Raw genomic sequence first — 18254 nt, 5'->3', positions numbered from 1 at the left:
GAAATGGACCTATACTGAAACAGCCTGGGACAGTGCATGATTACTAGCAGGGAGATGAAATCCTCAAACTTTAGAATGGATGATGAAAGATCTTTTCTTTTAATAAGTACTGAACATATGAAGATGTAGGGCTGTATATAGATGGGAATAACAGTACTTGCTCATTAAAGAATAGAGTTTATGTGAGAAATAAGAATAACAGTGAAAAGTTAGAAAATAAGAAATCATTATTTTATAAAAAGGTGGAAGAGACGAGTGGATTAATGTTTATTGAGCACCTGGCACTGTGTCATGCCTCATGCTCATTACCGAGTTTGATGTAGCCGTAGAGGAGGAAACTCAGGGGTACTGACGGGTAGTGTTGTGTGAGTGTTGCAGGCCACATGACCCACGTGGGAGGAGGGAAACCATGGGTGCAATCAGAAGGAGGAGGAGGCTCAGGCTGAACCTTGGCGCCTAGGTGGAATTTTGATGAAAAGGAGAGAATGAGCTTTCCGAGGCATGGAGTGTGGTATGAAGGTTTGCCTCTCAATTCTGTGAGGGCAGAGGCCATGCCCCTCCTGTTTACCATCATACCCCAGAATCTAGCACAGTGCTGGCACTAGGAGATGCTCAACAGAAAGTAATGGAATAAGTGATACCAGTAGGTGCCTGGTAATTCTTTTTCGAATAAAGTGAATTTGAAGCAAGCGTTTCAGAGAGTAATTCTGGCACTGTGAAAGGTTCATATAGGAGTGAAGAGAGAAGACTGGAGAAGTCATCTGAGGCCCCCTGGAAGGCTAGGGAATTTGAGCTTTATTCTTAGGCAGTGAGGAATGTTTTTTTAGCAGGGAGTGATGTGATGATTGAGTTGGAGTTTTTAGGGGATTCATTGGATATTAGTGAATAGATTATATTGGAGGGGGAGTTAAGAAATGAGGGAAATTAGAAGTCCTCTCTGGAGACAGGGGTATTTCTTAGTGTCATTGGCTGTTCTTACCTTTAAAGTTATTGAAAGGCAGGAAGACCCAGGGGTCAGGAACTGGGTCTCTTCATTCTGGCTTCAGGTTGGCTAGCTGTGAGAAACCGGGGCCTGTTACTTAACTTTCTTCCGCCTCATCTTCTTTTTCTGTAAAATGGGGATAATAAAAATCTCTACATCATGGAATTGTTTTAGTGATAAAAATGAAAGAAAAGATAAAGTATTTGGTACAAAGGAAGCAATCAGTAAATCCTAGTTATTAATATTGCTAGATAAAGGTCATTTCTTATGAGATAACATGGGCTTAAATTTCATGGATTTTAAAGAGTAAAACAAGTACTTTAAAACTTGGGACAGTTTAGACATCTCTGGAATGCAGTTCTGAAAGAGGCTGGCTTCCCTGAGGTGGCCTCTTCTAGAGAAGTCACTGTTTGTTAGAGTGCATCTTCCCTTGTGAGCAGTACAATCTGGAGGTGGGCACGGTTGTCAGGACATACCTGTATAAATGTATCTTTTCCCTGGACATTTTCACAGCTCTGCAGTTTAAACATCATTTTCCTAAACCAGAAAAAGGCATGTCTCAATTACCAGAAGTTAAAAATTCCATTGAACAAACCTACTCTCAGGGGACTTCTAATTTTATCTAATCCACATACACCCCCCCCCTCCCCGCCATACCCTTTTTAAAACTCTGGGTGGCTCAGTTGGGTAAGTGACTGCCTTCGGCTCAGGTCGTGATCCCGGAGGCCTGGGATCAAGTCCCACATCCCTCTCCCCTCTCATGCTGTTTCTCTCTCTCTCTAATAAATAAATAAAATCTTTAAAAAAAAACTTTAGAGTATAGATGCTGGTTTAAAATGCTTGGTTAATACTTAGAAGGGCATTACTTATTTATTTTTGTATCAATTTGAGGAAATAGGTAAAATCATCAGAAGAGTGATTTAGGTGCACATGCTAAAGGAACTCTTGAAAGTACAAATGGATAGAATCCGGAATTGATCAGAGATGAAGCTGCTGAGTCGTTAGCACTGCTTATTTGGGAAAGCAGCTCTATAGTGGAAAAATACCTAACCAGAAACTGGGAGACCTGGTACGGTGTTCATTCAGTCTTTAGCTGCATGACCTTGGGCGAGTCTTGTCGATTTTCTGGGGTTCAGGCTTTCATCCTCATCTCTAGCACTGATTTGCAGAAACTACTCTGCCGCAAAAATGGAATAATCATAGTCTTTTCCTAATTTGCAGAAAAGAGCTTTTAAAATTGAATTGCTACGCTGTTATTCTGAATTTTTCTTATATGAAATTGTCTTGAGTTTTTTGCTTCTCTCCATCTGCTACCAGGTGTTCATCTGTATATACTTATTATTTTCATGGATGTGGTAGACTAGGGTCATCATTTTATACTCTGTTCAACTGTCATAGGCATATCTCTGCCATTCCCAGGTTTGTGGTAAAACAATTGCAGGATATATCCTCATTTTATAGTGTTTTCAAAGTGCTCCCCAGAGGTGGAGCTCAGTGATGCCTTGGAGCAATGGCTGCTCCACAGACTGTCATGGGGAGTGCCCTTCTCACTTGGCATTAAAGAAGATTTTTGATGGAGAGTCATAAGATCATAGATTTTTAGATCCTCTGAGGGGCCTCAGAGATCATTTTACTGGACTCTCCTTAATCAAGGCTCAGAGTTATCTGAGGTCGTAAGGCTGGGCTCAGTGAGCAGATCTCCAGACTGCAAGCTGGTGTGCTTTCCACTACTGAATTCTGAGATCTTATCACTGTTTATATTCAGAAATCATTCAGTGTTTCTGGTGTACAGGATGGAGTAGTGGTAGCTTGTCTGTTATCTTGAGGAACTTCCTGCTGATCTGACATCATGGAAATCTGTCCAGTTTGCTTTGTGGAAGTAGTCCAGTGCTAAACTTATAAAAAGCAGTCTGGACTAATAAATTATCAGGCAGGAATGGCCTTGAATTGTATTGTAGACAGGATAGTAAGTAGACAGTAAGAGTAAGTACTGGTGACTCTGGGTGATGACTTCCATGTGGGTATCAGTGGGATAGAGGGACAAAGCAGGACAAATGAGCCTTGACAGAGATTCTGCCTGTGACCTTGGACTCATCAGCACTGTATTTCATCCCTGGAGAAGCATTGGCCAAACTGTTAAGTGTATGAACATTGTTTGGTGTCAGGGGTAGGTTTGTTGTTAATCATATTTGCAAAGCCAAGGGTAAAAGGCTCAACAGAGTTTAGGAAAGCTGTGGTCCTGGGAAGACTTAAATAGAACTGTATCAGTAATCACTGAAAACTTGGGATTCCTGCTTTCAGAAAATACAAAAGAAATCAATTGTTTATGGGAAAGAATTATGAAAATACAAATTAAGAGAATAAGTTCTTGGCTTAACATATGCTTTTGAGAAAACTGCTCCATTGGGTTTTCCTTGTTGGGTTTATCTTGCCTGAGATTTTCATAGGATTTTTATCGTGCTGAACTAACACTTACGTGAGCTGAAGATATATAAACATTTGCAACTGAAATGTGTTCCTGAGACTAAGTCTACTAATGTACAGTCACATATGTGAGTATTTCATAAATTCGACCTCAGAGAAATCAGTATTTTTTTTTAAGATTTTATTTATTTGAGAGATTGAGTGAGTGAGAGAGAGCGAGCATGAATGGGGAGAGGGGCAGAGGAAGAGGGAGAAGCAGACGTGCTGAGCAGGGAGCCCGATGTGGGGCTAGATCTCGGGATTCCAGAATCGTGACCTGAGCTGAAGGCAGACGCTTAACTGACTGAGCCACCTAGAGGCCCCAAAATCAATATTTTTATTAGGTTAGAGGTGACCAAATACCATAGAAACTGCATTTGAATTCCAACCTGTGTAACTTAAAATTTTTCACACCACCTTCAAGAATGTTTTTAAGTGTGACCCGTACACTTTTATACATCAGAATTACCTAAAAATACAGATTTCTAAATCAGAATTTATAGGCATGGGACTGGGGAACATGTGTTTCAGTAAATTGCCCAGATGATTTGCCCTTTACCTTATACTCATTCAAGCCTCACAAATCAATCACAGGATTTCACAGGTGAGGGTATAGAGGGGAAGTGAGTTTTGTTGCCCCACATATTCTTTGAGGATTTATATTTGCTGTGTGCCTGGAAGCGGGCTAGGTATGAAGGGTAAATTGAACACTGTAATTATAAACTTAGCTAATTATAGACCTTGGATGATAATGATTCAGAGTCTTCTGCTCTGTTTTTATTGCTGTGCAGTTATTCCAGAGACTTGGCCAGGTAATGTGAAGTACTTCATACTTTCCCTATTACTGCTTTCTTATCTAATCTTGGATAGAAGTCCTGTTCATTGTTGATTGTCTCTTGGTAGCTTATTTCACTTGCTGTTTTATGAGGTTTTAAAAAAGAGGCTGGATGTCTTTTCCTGTCTTGCCTACTTGGCCTGTGTGTTCCTTCAAAACAGGGACCGTAGGGGTGCCTGGGTGGCTCAGATCATTGGGCGTCTGCCTTCGGCTCAGGCCATGATCACAGGGTTCTGGGATCGAGCCCCGTGTTGGACTCTCTGCTCAGCCCGGAGCCTCCTTCGCTGTCTCCCTCTGCCTCTCCCCCTGCTCATGTTCTCTCTCTCTGTGTGTCTCAAATGAATAAAAATCTAAAACAAACAAACAAACAAGAAAAAACCAGGGACCGTAGATGGATGATGGTGGTAGTCCCATTGCGCAGCTGCAGGCAAGGACACGGAGGAAGGTGATACCTGTTAGGGACTGGCTGATTGATGACAAGGGACCTGGACAGCTGATGTTTCTTTGTTCACTCAATTCAGACTCTCACAGAAGCTCCTCTTCCTATTTCCACTATTATTACACTAGTTCCTGTTTTTATTTCCCAAGGCTTGACTGAGTAGTCTTCCTTGCCTCTGTTTCTGCTTTTAAATCCATCCTTCACAGTCTTGCCAGGCTAATTTTCTGCAGACATTACTTTGAACAAGTCACTTCCCTCCTCCGTGACCTTCACTGACCTTCACTGGCACATGATGCCCTCCACAAGCTGCCTTTCTAAAGGTCTTATCCTGCCCTTTTCAAACTAAGTCTGTACCAGTCTTGACAGGTGTTTTCTTTTTTTTTCTTTTTTTTAAAGATTTTATTTATTTATTTGATAGACAGAGACACAGTGAGAGAGGGAACACAAGCAGGGGAAGTGGGAGAGGGAGAAGCAGGCTTCCCGCGGAGCAGGGAGCCTGATGCGGGGCTCAATCCCAAGACCCTGGGAGCATGACCTGAGCTGAAGGCAGACGCTTACTGACTGAGCCACCCAGGCGCCCCTTGACAGGTGTTTCCATCCTCCCCACAATTTTAAGTTTGGGACTTGAGCTTAGGGAGGATCAGGACAGAGATGTAATTATTCCTATGGCACTGGCCATAGGCCTTGGGAATTCAGTACCTATGTTTGGAAGGCAGGGGGAGGAATGAGGGACAGAAAAGGATGGTCAGTTAGGACAGGAACCAGGAGAGGCGGCCACAAAAGTCAAAGGAAGGAAACTTCAAGATGAAGAGGGTGATAAACAGTATTGAGTGTTCAGGCAAGTTGGTGGAGGCTGAGTAAATTCCATTCCATTAAGTGGGCTATTAATGGTACTCTGGTGTATTTCTTAAAGATTTAAATGGGAACAGAAGCTAAACTGCTACAGTAAAGGCAACAAAGGATGCAGCAATGAGGACAGATCACTCATTGGTGCGATTTGAAAGTGAAGAGGTGTGTGTTGTTTTTTTTTTTTCCCCACATGGCAGATACTTATGTGTTTTGAAGCCTCAGAGGATGGAGCCAGTATAGAAGAAAAGATTCAAAATAATTTAAAGAGCTAACCCAGAGGAGGAGGCAAAGGATGGGGTCCTCCCAGGGATTCCCTTGACTCTGACAATGAGGAAGGAGGAGAGGATGGGAGGCAGAAGGGAGCCACTGCATTCAGATTGCTTCATTTATCTGTCAGGCGGAAGAGGAATTTCACTTGTTAGCAATGTGCATGGGGTAGTTTGAGTTGATTCTGTGCCTTCACAGACTCTGTTCCATTCATCATTCTGTGAACCATCCCTGGCTTGTGTGCTGACGTGCCTTTGCTCACATTGGCTCCTGCTTTCGCCAGGAATTACCCTTTCCTGCTCCGCCTTCCTCCTTTGTGTTTCGTTATGTGCTAGTAACTGTGTATATCATCTCATAGAGAACTGAAACACACTGCTTAAAGTTATTTTTATTTTTGCTTTTATTTTCTCTGCTGGGTTATACATTGGAAGGATTTTCAAGCCCAGGAGTAATCTTAAATATGGTAAAATGTAATAAGAAAACATTGATGTCAGTGGACATGCCTGAGTTGGGCCAACTTGAGTTTGAATCCTGGCTCTGTTTCTCACTGGATATGGTTTGGAGTGGTTACATCCTATCATTTTGTGAATTTACAAAGTGAGGATTCTGAAACCTGTTTTTTAGGGAGGTGGGGCCTAGGCCTGGCATGTAATAAGTAAGTGCTCAATAAACCTCATTATAGTTGTTAATAATGGATTCCTTGCTTCACAACAATGTTTGATTGAATATCTGGATAGATGATGAAGGGTAGAGCAGCGTGGATTAGTGTCCTCCCCCCGTTACATTGAATGAAAGTCTGGTGTATTCTACTTTGTACTTTCATTCCAGTGTTGAAATGTATATAGTAAAGAGGAAGTGAATGCCTCTTTATGACTATATTGATTTGTTTTCTGAAGTGCCCCATGCAAATAGCAGTTTCATTTTTCTCATGGTGATTGAGTAGGAGGAAATACTTATTCTAAGAAAGTAGTAAATGTGTGGTTGATGGTGCCATTTTGTACATTTTTTTGATTGACAGCTAGTTAGAAATAGCACATAATTAGATGTTCATAATATTTATAGCAAGGAGCACAGCTTATACAATTAAAGTTTACCAATTAAAGTCCTTCTGCTTATAGAACTCTGGGCATATTGAATGATTTATTTTTTGGCCCTTTTCAGAACAAATGCTGAGGCTTTGAAGTTTTAGTAGGGCAGCTGTGTGAAGTATACATACTATAACGCTTATGAAACCAGAGATGGAGTATTACCATGGGGTTAATTTTTCTTCTTATTAATTTTTAATGCATTTGGCATTGTTCCTGGGTAGCTGATCCTTTAGTTTCTCAGTAGGAATACAGATATCTTCTAACAGAAACAGGAAAAGAAGCTTGCTCTATGAGAATTCGACAAACCAATATAAACATTTTAAAAGAGTACTCACTCTGTTGACCTCCATAGCCAGTCACAGGGAGTTTTTTCTGTAATCTATCTTTGTGATAAATGAGTACACATTAATTTTTAGTGCTATAAATATGTCTTATGACATAGAGACCAGTGACAAATGACACTTTCAAACCAAGAGATTATGTTGACATGTTTTGCAGTTACAGGTACTCTTTCATAATTGAGCCAATTGAAAGTATACTTTTGAGTGGTGCTGCAACTCTGATCTTGGCAAACTGTTTTGTGGCTTGTCATACATGCATTCTGAAACAATTTATTTTCATAGCCTACTAGAGGTATGTGTCTGGAAAATGGGTAAAATGCCAAAGATAATGCTGACAAAAGGGGTAGAACTGGTCATTGCCACCTTAAAGTTTCATTGTAATTTCTTTGGAAGAAATTTGGATTGTTAAAAACAGGATTCAGAGGAGACAAAAGCATGTCACCACTTGTTAGGAAGTGGTACTAAGCAGGTACTCTGATGCTTGTCAATTGACAGAAAAAAGGGCTTAAGAATAAGGGTTCAAACTGTAAGAAAGGAAGTTAAAAAGCTCAAGGGGAAGAGTGTGGACAGATCAGTGCTTCTTATGGAATAGGGTGGGGAGTAGGGGATTGAAGTCAGGGAGGGTGGGCATCTTAAAAGTATATAATTACTAGGAAACAGTAATTATAAAAACAGGGATTTAAACTACATTAGTTTTCTGTTGCTGCTATAACAAATTACCACAAATTTAGTGACCTATACCAACACAAATTTGTTACTTCACAGTGCTGTAGCTTGGGAGTCTCCTCTGGGTCTCAGTGTGCAAAAGTCATCCTGCAGTAGGGCCATGTTTCTTTTTAGAAGCTCTAGGGGAGAATCCACATCCTTGCCTTTTCCTGCTTCTAGAAGTTGCTCACTTTTCTTGGCTCTAATGCCCCTTCCCCATCTTTAAATCCAGCCACAGTGGGTTGAGTCCTTTTTCACATTTCACCACTCTGATTTCCTCTTCTGCCTTCCTTTTCATTTTCAAGGATCATGGTCATTACATTGGACCCATCTGTAATGTGTAGAATACTCTCCCTCTTTTAAAGTTTGCTGATTAGTGACTTTATTCCCTACTGCCATGAAAGGTAATATATTCCTAAGTTCTGGTATTACGACGTGGACATCTTTAGGGGTCATTATGATGCAATTTTGTTTTATACTTTAATTCCAGTTAAAATTTATATAAGGAGAATTTGCTTTGGGGTTGTGTTTACTGTAAAGCACATTCCTAATTCTGTGGTTATGCTCCTAAGGTCACTTTTTCAGTGTTCTAAATATTGAGAGATATTATTTAAATTTTGGTGGGGTAGTGAAATTCAGGGGAAGCTACTCTCTCCAAAAATCATCTTGACACTTGGTTTAGGTATAGTTAGGCCTTAATTTTTGCTGCTTCACAAATGTAACAAATATTGCAAAACTTCAGTTAAGGAGAATATACCCTAGGAATTCTGGAGCACCACTGAAAGTTACAAGTAGTTGAGGGAAATTGTGTTTGAAGGTAAAGAAACAAGTTCTCAGACTATGACAGGTGCATGAAGAGGAGTTTAATAAGGGCAGAAAAATCAAGTGCCCTATTTGCTTGCTGTTAATATATATATAGAAGTCAGTCTTTTATGGAAAGCTAAGGAGCACAGCAGAAACACTAGGAGAAAAAGAAACATTAAGGACCAAAGTAAAGGAGAGATGAGAGAATAGAGAGAATCGAGTGGTGGGACAATTAATGATGTTAGAACCACAGTCAACAGTGGCAGAGAACTGCTCCATGCTTTGGGGTGGGCTGGGGGGCAGGAAAGCTGTTAACCTGCACTGTATCTCAGAAGCTCTAAGAGGTAATTTTTGAATCTGAGTCTGAACTGTGGTACATAATGGCCTCATTGAGGAAGGGGACTGTCTTTTATCTCAGTATTCCCTCAGCCCAGCAGTCCTCAAACATTTATATCTCAGGACCCCATTTACAGTGTTAAGAATTATTGAAACCCTCATACGTTGTGGCAGGAATATAAAATGGTATAGTCACTCTGGAAAACAGTTTGGTGGTTTCTCAAAAAGTTAAACATAGAGTTACCCTATGACCCAGCCATTCCACTCCTAGGTATATGCTGAAGAGAATTGAAAACATATGTTAAACATACGTTTTTCTGTAGTGGCTTTGCCAATTTCCATCCCCACCAACAGTACACAAAAGTTCCTTTTCCTCCACATCCTTGCCAGCATTTGTTATCTCATCTTTTTGATGATGACCATTCTGACAGGCATGAGCTGTTATCTCATGATAGTTTTGACTTGCATTTTCCTAATGATTAGTGATGTTGAGCATCTTTTCATGTGTTGGCCATTTGTATATCTTCTTTGGAAAAATGTCTGTTTATGTCCTTTGCCCATTTTTCAGTTGGATTATTATTATTTACTAATGAGTTCTTTATATATCTTGGATATTAATCCTTTATCAGATCTATGATATGCAAGTATTTTATCCCATTCTGTAGATTGTCTTTTCATTTTGTTGGTCTTTTTTTGGTTTGTTTTTGCTGTGCAGAAGCTTTTTAGTTTGACATAGTCCCATTTATTTTTTTATTTTTTATTTTATTTTTTATTTTACTTTTTTTTGTGAAGCAGTGTTGATTCTTTATTGGGAGTACATATATTTAGGTCTTTTTAAAAACTTTTATTTTACACAGCAAATTTTAAATCCTATAAGGGAGCATATTTGAACCTAGTGAATTTAAATTTTGTTCTTTGCAAACTTAAAAGTACAGTAGTAAATTCTTTTAATATTATCTGTGGGAAATGCATACATACTTGTTTTTTGATCTTCTCTAAAGCTCAGTGATATTTTAAAAATACAATGTTTCATCATTCTTAAGTTCTGTTACCAACTAATGTTTGTGTTACAAAGTTATTCTTCAGAGACTCAAAAAGTTTTTACATTTATCCAGTGTCTGAGAAATAGTAGCTACCAATAAATAATAGTTCTGTTCTTATCAGTTTAATAATAGTTCTCTAAAGAATGATCACATTTCTAACCTCTTTTGCAGAGCCTAATTACTTAGCAAGGCCTATGCTAATTTAAATAGTCTATTATTGATTTTAGCAACCAGCCAAGAATTATATTCAGATTAACAAACATATTCTTAGGAATATGCCCATTACAGGTTTAGGGAGTCTCTTAGAACTAAAACCCCAAATTTAATGTTCATATTTATCTCATGGGCTCCTTCAAGTCCATATTTTTTTCTTATTTTTAGGGTTTTAATTGTGTTTGATACCTGGATGATAAAGGTAGCCCAGCAATTCTTTAGTCCTTAAAGTCAGGGACTACTTGATAAGTGAAGGTTTCTTAAAAATCATATTTGTTTGAGAAATACAGTCTTGTCATTACTGGTAGGACCAGTTGGTCAGGCAAAATAGCCTTAAATATGAAACACAAAATTCATAAACAAGTTTTAAAATTAGATAATAATGTAAAAGCCCCAAAACGCTTTGTACGAGATTAGAATGTACCTTCAAGTTCAGTTTTTAATAAACATGTAAAGATTATCTGAATATAAAAGTTGCATTTAGTCACTTGTGCCTAAGAATGTTATCTGTGAGTCTTAACAGTAATAGGAATGGTGAAACAGTAATTTATAGTTCTAAAGACTTGGGTAAAAAAGAACAATAAAATTTGGGTTCAGTTTTTTAATTGCTCATGTTCAATATAAACCAGAGTGTGTCTAAATTCACAGGTTTCATTAGTTTTGGGTATTTTTATTTTATAAGCACTATCAGTTTTATTAACACACACCATCTTCAGTATACAGATGCAAGTTATTGTCTAGCTATTGTTAATAGTAAGGCAGGGTATTCTGTAGAACTGCAAAGTTACCATTCAGTGAGTTATTTGCTGTTGTTCCTTTTCTGCCATTTCTTGTTGGCGAATCGTATCCTGGGCTGCTTGCTGCATTTTCTCCAGTTTTTCCAGAGTCAGAGATTTTAAGGGCAAAAGTTTGGGTTTACACAGCACCATTGTTATATCTTCCACTGACAACTGCCCTTGTTTTGGAAGAACTTCCCGAAACATTTACTTCACTTCCGCCATATCTGAATTGTTGGATACAGCTAAGTTTTTTCCTGAAAGTTCTCCTGGTCTTTTTCCCGGCAACGTTAGGCATCCAACCCAGTATTACCAAGATGACTTAACATTCTTGACTCAAGCCTGGGATGTCTGGTCACCTTTGGTCCTTTTTCGGGCCTACTTACAGATTTACCTTCCCAGATGGCTTGACTGTTGCCCAGGGCAGCGGTGAGATTTGGGCGAAGGGAAAACTACGTCGCACTGGAGACGGGAGGCCAGGAAACTCCCTGCCATTATCAGTTATGGCTGCCTTAGCTTCAACCAGTCCCATTTATTTTTGCTTGTCCTTTAGGTATTATATCCAAAAAAATCATTGCCAAGACACATGTTGAAGAGTGTTTTTCCTATGTTTTCTTCTAGGAGTTTTATGGTTTCAGGTCTTATGTTTAAGTCTTTAATCCATTTAGAGTTAATTTTTATGAGTGGTGTAAGCTAGGGGTCTGGTTTTATTTTTTTACATGTAAATTTCAAGTTATTCAAGCACCATATGTTGAAGAGACTGTCTTTTCTCCATTGAGTATTCTTGGCTCCATTGTCAGATATTTGTTGACTGTGTATACATGGGGTTATTTTTGGGCTGTTGATTCTGTTCCTTTGCTCTGTGTGTGTTTTTGTCAGCTTACAGCTTTATAATATAGCTTGAAATCAGGATGTGTGATACCTCCTGCTTTGTTCTTTCTTAGAATTGCTTTGACTTTTTGGGATCTTTTGTGGTTCTAAATAAATTTTAGGATTTTTCTTTCTGTAAAAAATGCCATTATACTCTTGATAGGGATTGTGCTGAATCTGTAGATGGCTTTGGAGGGTATAGATATTTCAACAATATTCTTCCAGTTCATGAACGTGGGATATCTTTTCATTTATTTGCATCTCCTTTGATTTATTTCATCAGTGTTTTGTAGTTTTCAGTGTCGAGCTCTTTCACCTCCTTGGTTAAATTAATTCCTAAGTATTTTACTGTTTTTGATGCTATTTTATTTTTGATATGATTTATATGGGATTGTCTTCTTTATTTCTTTTTCACATAATTTATTGTTAGTGTTTAGAAACACTGCTGATTTTTGTTTTTATCCTGTAACGTTACTGAATTCACTGATTATATCTAGCAATTTTTTTGTAGAGTCTTTAGGATTTTTTTGGTATATAAAATCATGTCATTGGCAAATAGAGCCAGTTTTACTTCTTCCTTTCTAATTCTTCTGCCTTTTATTTCTTTTTCTTGCCCAATTACTCTAGCTAGGACTTTCAGTATTATGTTGAATAGGAGTGCTGAGAGTGGGTACCATTGTCTTTTTTCTGATCTTGGAGGAAAACCTTTCAACCTTTCACTACTGAATGTAATGTTAACTGTGGGATTGGAGTATTTTTCTTTCTTTCTCTTTTTCCTCTTTTTAAATTTTTCCTTCATGTTCTTTTTTTTTAAAATTAAATTTTAGATAGTTAACATACAGTGCAATATTGGTTTCTGGAGTAGAATTCGGTGATTCATCACTTACAACACCCAGTGCTCATCATAACAAGTGCCCTCCTTAATACCCATCACCCATCTAGCCCTTTCCCCACCCACATCCCTCCATCAACCCTCAGTTTGTTCTCTGTTGTTAAGAATTTCTTTTGGCTTGTTTCCATCTCTCCTTTTTTTCTTTCCCCCCTTCCCACATGTTCATCTATTTTCTTTCTTAAATTCCACGTATGACTGAGATCATATGGTTTTTATCTTTCTCTGACTTATTTCACTTAGCATAGTATACTCTAGCTCTATCCACATCATTGCAAATGGCAAGTTTTCACTTTTTGATGGTTGAATAATACTTCATTGTGTATATATATAGATGACATTTTCTTTATGTATTCATCAGTCAGTGGACATTTGGGCACTCTCCACATCCTTGCCAACACCTGTTGTTTTCTTGTGTTGTTTGTTGTTGATTTTAGCCATTCTGACAGGTGTGAGGTGGTATCTCATCATGGTTTTGATTTGTATTTCCCTGATGATGAGTGATGTTGAGCATCTTTTCATGTTTCTATTAGCCATCTGGATGTCTTCTTTGGAAAAGTGTCTATTCATGTCTTCTGCCCATTTCTTAACTAGGTTATTTGTTTTTTTGGGTGTTGAGTTTGATAAGTTCTTTATAGATTTTGGATATTAACCCTTTATCAGATATGTCATTTGCAAATACCTTTTCCCATTCTGTAGGCTGCCTTTTAGTTTTGTTGATTGTTTCCTTTTTTTATCTTGATGAAGTCCCAATAGTTCTTGCTTTTGTTTCCCTTGCCTGTGGTGACATGTCTAGCAAGAAGTTGCTGCAGTGGCGGTCAAAGAAGCTGCCTGTGTCATCTTTTAGGATTTTGATGATTTCCTATCTCACATTGAGGTCTTCCATCCATTTTGAATTTATTTTTGTGTATGGTGTAAGAAAGTGGTCTAATTTCATTCTTCTGCATGTTGCTGTACAGTTTTCCCAATACCATTTGTTGAAGAGACTTTCTTTTTTCCTTTGGATATTCTTCCTGCTTTGTCAAAGATTAGTTGACCATACAGTTGTGGGTCCATTTCTGGGTTCTCTATTCTGTTCCATTGATCTCTGTGTCTGTTTTTGTGCTGGGACCATACTGTCTTGATGACCACAGCTTTGTAATACAGCTTGAGATCTGGAATCGTGATGCCTCTAATTTTGTTTTTCTTTTTCAGAATTGCTTTGGCTTTTGGTGTCTTTTATGGTTCGATACAAATTTTAGGATTGCTTGTTCCAGCTCTGTAAAATAGGGATTGCATTGAATGTGTAGATTGCTTTGGGTAGTATAGACATTTAAAAAAATTTTATTTATTTGAGAGAGAGAGGGAACGTGCACGCATGTGTGTGCCCCCGGGGGGAGGGGCAGAGAGAGAGAATCTCAAGCAGACTCCCCGCTGATTGTGGAGCTGGACGTGGGGCTCTATCCCATGACCCATGAGATAATGACTGCGCTGAAACCAACAGTCAGATGCTTAACCAGCTGAACCACCAGGTGCCCCAGTAGTATAGACATTTTAAACAATGTTTGTTCTTCTGATCCATGAGCATGGAATGCTTTTCCATTCCTTTTTGTCCTCTTCAATTTCTTTCATAAGTGTTCTGTAGTTTTCGGAGTATAGATCTTTTACTTCTTTACCATTGTCTTTTCTCTGATCTTGGAGGAAAACCTTTCAAACTTTCACTATTGAATATAATGTTAGCTATGGGATTGGGAGAATTTTTCTTATAGTCTTTTTAATATAATGTGGATATGCTATGATACTGTACCAAAACTTGACAGGTGACAGTTTATTAAAGATTAGTTGCAGTGTGGAATTTGGAACCATTTGTTCTGTTACATTAAAATTTATTAATCTACTTTGTACCTGAGGTGGATATTTTACCCAAGCAAGATTTTATAACACCATGCTTGGATCATTTGGAAAATACTGGTTTACTAAGTTATGCAGATCTTCCTAATGTTGACGTATGTCATCTATCTATTTATCTAAAATTACATTTGATTCATCACTGATCTCATCAGAGAAGTGTTTTAATTATTGGGAAGTTTTAAGATTGTGATGGCAGATAGGAGTTTTCCAGAGTTCTGACTTTTGGGGAAAGCTCAGATTTTATCATTGGCCTTAAGTATTTGAAGTAATTTAAGGCTTCCTTTGTCAAATATTTTCTCAGAAATTAACAAATACACAAGCCTGAATAGCCATGGTTTATCGTTTGTTCTTTCAGTTTAGAATGAAAAAAGTGGCTAGGTTGGCTTACAATCCACAAACAATTACTTAGGTGCTTTTCCTCGAGGTGACCATTGAAATACTTCCCATTTCATCACACAGAATATTAAAAAGATATTCACTCAAGGCTAGAGCTTTAATAAAACTAATAATCTTTACTGCTTCATTAAGGGCATTCGTAAGTGAAACTGAGCCCCCCCCCCTTTTTTTTTTAACCTCTCCTTTGAGTGCGTGAGGTGAAAAATGGAATAACTACTGGTGCAGTTTGGTGTCACTCCCTGGCTTTGTGTAAAGGGTTCAGCAGATTTACTCCCCATTGCATTTGCACCATGACAGCAGCTGTTAACACAGCGAAAAGGCACAAGAAAGTCCTCGTATTGCAATGCAAGTAGTTTTGACCTTGCAGAACCCCTGAAAGTTTCTTGGGGACCCCTACGGATTCAGGGACCACATTTTGAGAACTGCTGGACTAGCACGTAATAGATGTTAAGTATATATATCCAACTGATATTATTGTCTTATATTATTTATAGGTCTGTCGTCTTTGGTCCAGGCTCTTATCTTTCGTCCTTAGTACTGGACAAAGTGTCCCAGAGGGATTAGGACATTGATAAATATGAGATCAGTGCATGAACTCCTGTGGGCTAGGATTAGAAGGAGGGCATGTTAAATAGCTACCTGTTTTGCTGGATGCTAAGGTGGAAGAGGCTGCTTTACTGGATGTATACATTACCATTTGGTGATTTCTTGATAACTTTGATGTTGAAGGACACCAGATAACTGAAGAATTTGCGTATTTGACTTCTGGCTGTTTTGCTGTTTTCCTAGCTGTCAGGTGTTCTTTTTTTTTCCCCCCTTAAATATTTTATTTATTTATTTGAGAGAGCAAGGGTGGGGGGGAGGAGCAGAGGGAGAGGGACAAGCAGACTCTGTGCTGAACGAAGAGCCGGACCCAGGGTTCGATCCTACAACCCTGAGATCGTGACCTGAGCTAAAATCAAGAGTCAGATGCTTAACGTACTGAGCCACCCAAGCACTCCCTGTCAGGTGTTTTTGTGAGTGATGTTTGAGCTCATGAAGATGTCTGAGGCAGGCAGAGTGTGTGTGTAATTTCCAACAGTCAGCTCTTTCCAGGAGTTGGCTCCCTTGTTCATTTGGATGACTAGACAGAATGTAGATGCTAATGCAGTACAGGTACTGGCTGATCTCTGTACAGTGTCGCAGCTGAGGCAGCTGAGACTTGGGGAGGTTGAGTAGTACTTTGGTCCAAAACAGCTGTGCCAAAGCTGGGACCATGTTTCACCTGGGTCCATTTTTATGTTAAGACCTGGCTTCTCAGCACTTTAAACAGTGTTTTTTGTTTGTTTAATTTGATGACAAATTGTTCATGAGTACTGGAGCAATTACCTTAAGGAGTTGGAAGAGCTTTTTGCACACTTTATCCCAACCCTGCTATTTGGATAACTAACCTGGAGGTGACTCTTGTCATATTTAGATTTTTCAGAATGGACATTTGCTTGGCTTTTGAGTTTTTCCTTATTGTAGATCTTGTTTTTTCCTTTTATTTTATTTTGTTTTATTTATTTGAGAGAGAGTGTGGGAGCACAAGTGGGGTGAGGGGCAGGGGGAGAAGCAGACTCCCTGCTGAGCAGGGAGCCTGACGTGGGGCTCGACCCCGGGACTCCTGGACTCCGGGATCATGACCTGAGCTGAAGGCAGACGCTTAACCAACTGAGCCACCCAGGTGCCCCTGCAGATCTTGTTTTTTAAGTGGGAGAAGTTGCTTTCCTTTTGTAAGTGGATTCTCTGTGGTGTGACCAAAAAAACTGTCTTCCAAAGGGCTCAGGAGTTGGAAGGGGACCTCAGATGTTGGCCTCAGTGTGTGTGATAAGACATGTGATCTTCAGTGTTTTACTATATAAAAGAAAAGATTTTGCCTAGTGTTAATCCATGTCCTAACCTAGGAAACTAACTTCCTATAAGGGCTTGCCTGGGGTCCTCTCTGGTTGCTTCTTAGGCTAAAGTGTGGAGTATGTGTCGTGAGAAGAGTTATTAGGAGGGCTTTTTGGTTTGTTTTGTTTTAGTGAACTAGTAGCTCCCAACAAGAGCCTTTAGAGCAGAGACAGAAGGGAGCCTGAAGGAGACTGGAAGTGGGGTGTTGGGGGAGGGAGCTGGAATGCAGGGTGTATTGAGGGAGGTGGGCTCCCCCACAGGTGACTATGGTGTGCGTAGACCTTGTGATTGTTGGTGTGATGTCCTATACCCTGTCCCTTCTGATCCTCACCATGACCTTACTAGTTAGGGAGTGTCAGAGGTGTGGAAAATGAGACTCATAAATGTCAGTCTCAAGGCATATGGTTGGTCAGTGGTAGAATGGGCACCAGCCCTCAGGCCGCCTTCTTCCTAATGGATGCTTGCTTATTTTAATTAGAGAGGGGTTTCTCATGGCCAGAGTCAGGGGAGACATTAAAGGAGTCAGTGAGCTAAGTGGCTACCCTAGAGCAGACTTGAATTCAGGAGTATTCAGGGTCATTTACTTGGGGAAATGCTGTTGCCACTCTGCAGAGGTGGGATGCACCCTACCCAAAATGTGGTTCATATGTCAAAGACTGTGAGGCCACATGCACAGCAGGAGAGTATGAGAAGGCTCCTACTCACAGAATGAATCTTTGTCACGGGAGCACGGGGCAGGCTTTGAAGTAGGTTGACAGTGTGGTCAGAGGGCAGGGAAAAGAGACTGGCTTTGCTTTATTGTGTAGAGAAGATGAGCTTGGCTTAGGTCTTCCTTGCCTGCCTTCCTGTGCTTAGGTGGTTTGAAATTCCTGCCTGTGCCAAAGGAGCGGGCCCTGGGCTTTCTTACCAGCTTGCCCACATGTGGGGCAGAAAGGGAAGCCGGGAGGGCTAGGACTTGAAAGCTGTTAGCAGTCAGACATCAGAAATGGAGCCAGATTGTATTAGAGGCAAAGACATCTTTCCAGGGACATAGCAACTAGCAGTTTGATTCTGGGGGAGTGACTGAGTGAGCAGCTGGAAGGACTTTTGGGTTTAGCTATGATTATAACTCTGCATGATCTCAGCTTTGCATATCCTGTAACTGCACATTTCCT

The 18254-nt window shown here is 39.6% G+C and overlaps 1 protein-coding gene and 1 pseudogene across 2 annotated transcripts in view; one reads left to right on the top strand and one right to left on the bottom strand.

Annotated features, from left to right (window-relative positions):
* The window catches only part of CCNY (cyclin Y), a 313868-nt gene that overhangs the window by 113682 nt on the left and 181932 nt on the right, over positions 1 to 18254 (top strand). The window lies entirely within an intron of this gene.
* Positions 11073 to 11381, bottom strand: LOC113921543 (annotated as a pseudogene).

The sequence above is a fragment of the Zalophus californianus genome, chromosome 9 (genome assembly GCF_009762305.2).
Source record: "Zalophus californianus isolate mZalCal1 chromosome 9, mZalCal1.pri.v2, whole genome shotgun sequence".
Classification (NCBI taxonomy): domain Eukaryota; kingdom Metazoa; phylum Chordata; class Mammalia; order Carnivora; family Otariidae; genus Zalophus; species Zalophus californianus.
Note: the sequence above shows the minus strand (reverse complement) of the source record. Positions and strands in the feature narration are given on the sequence as shown.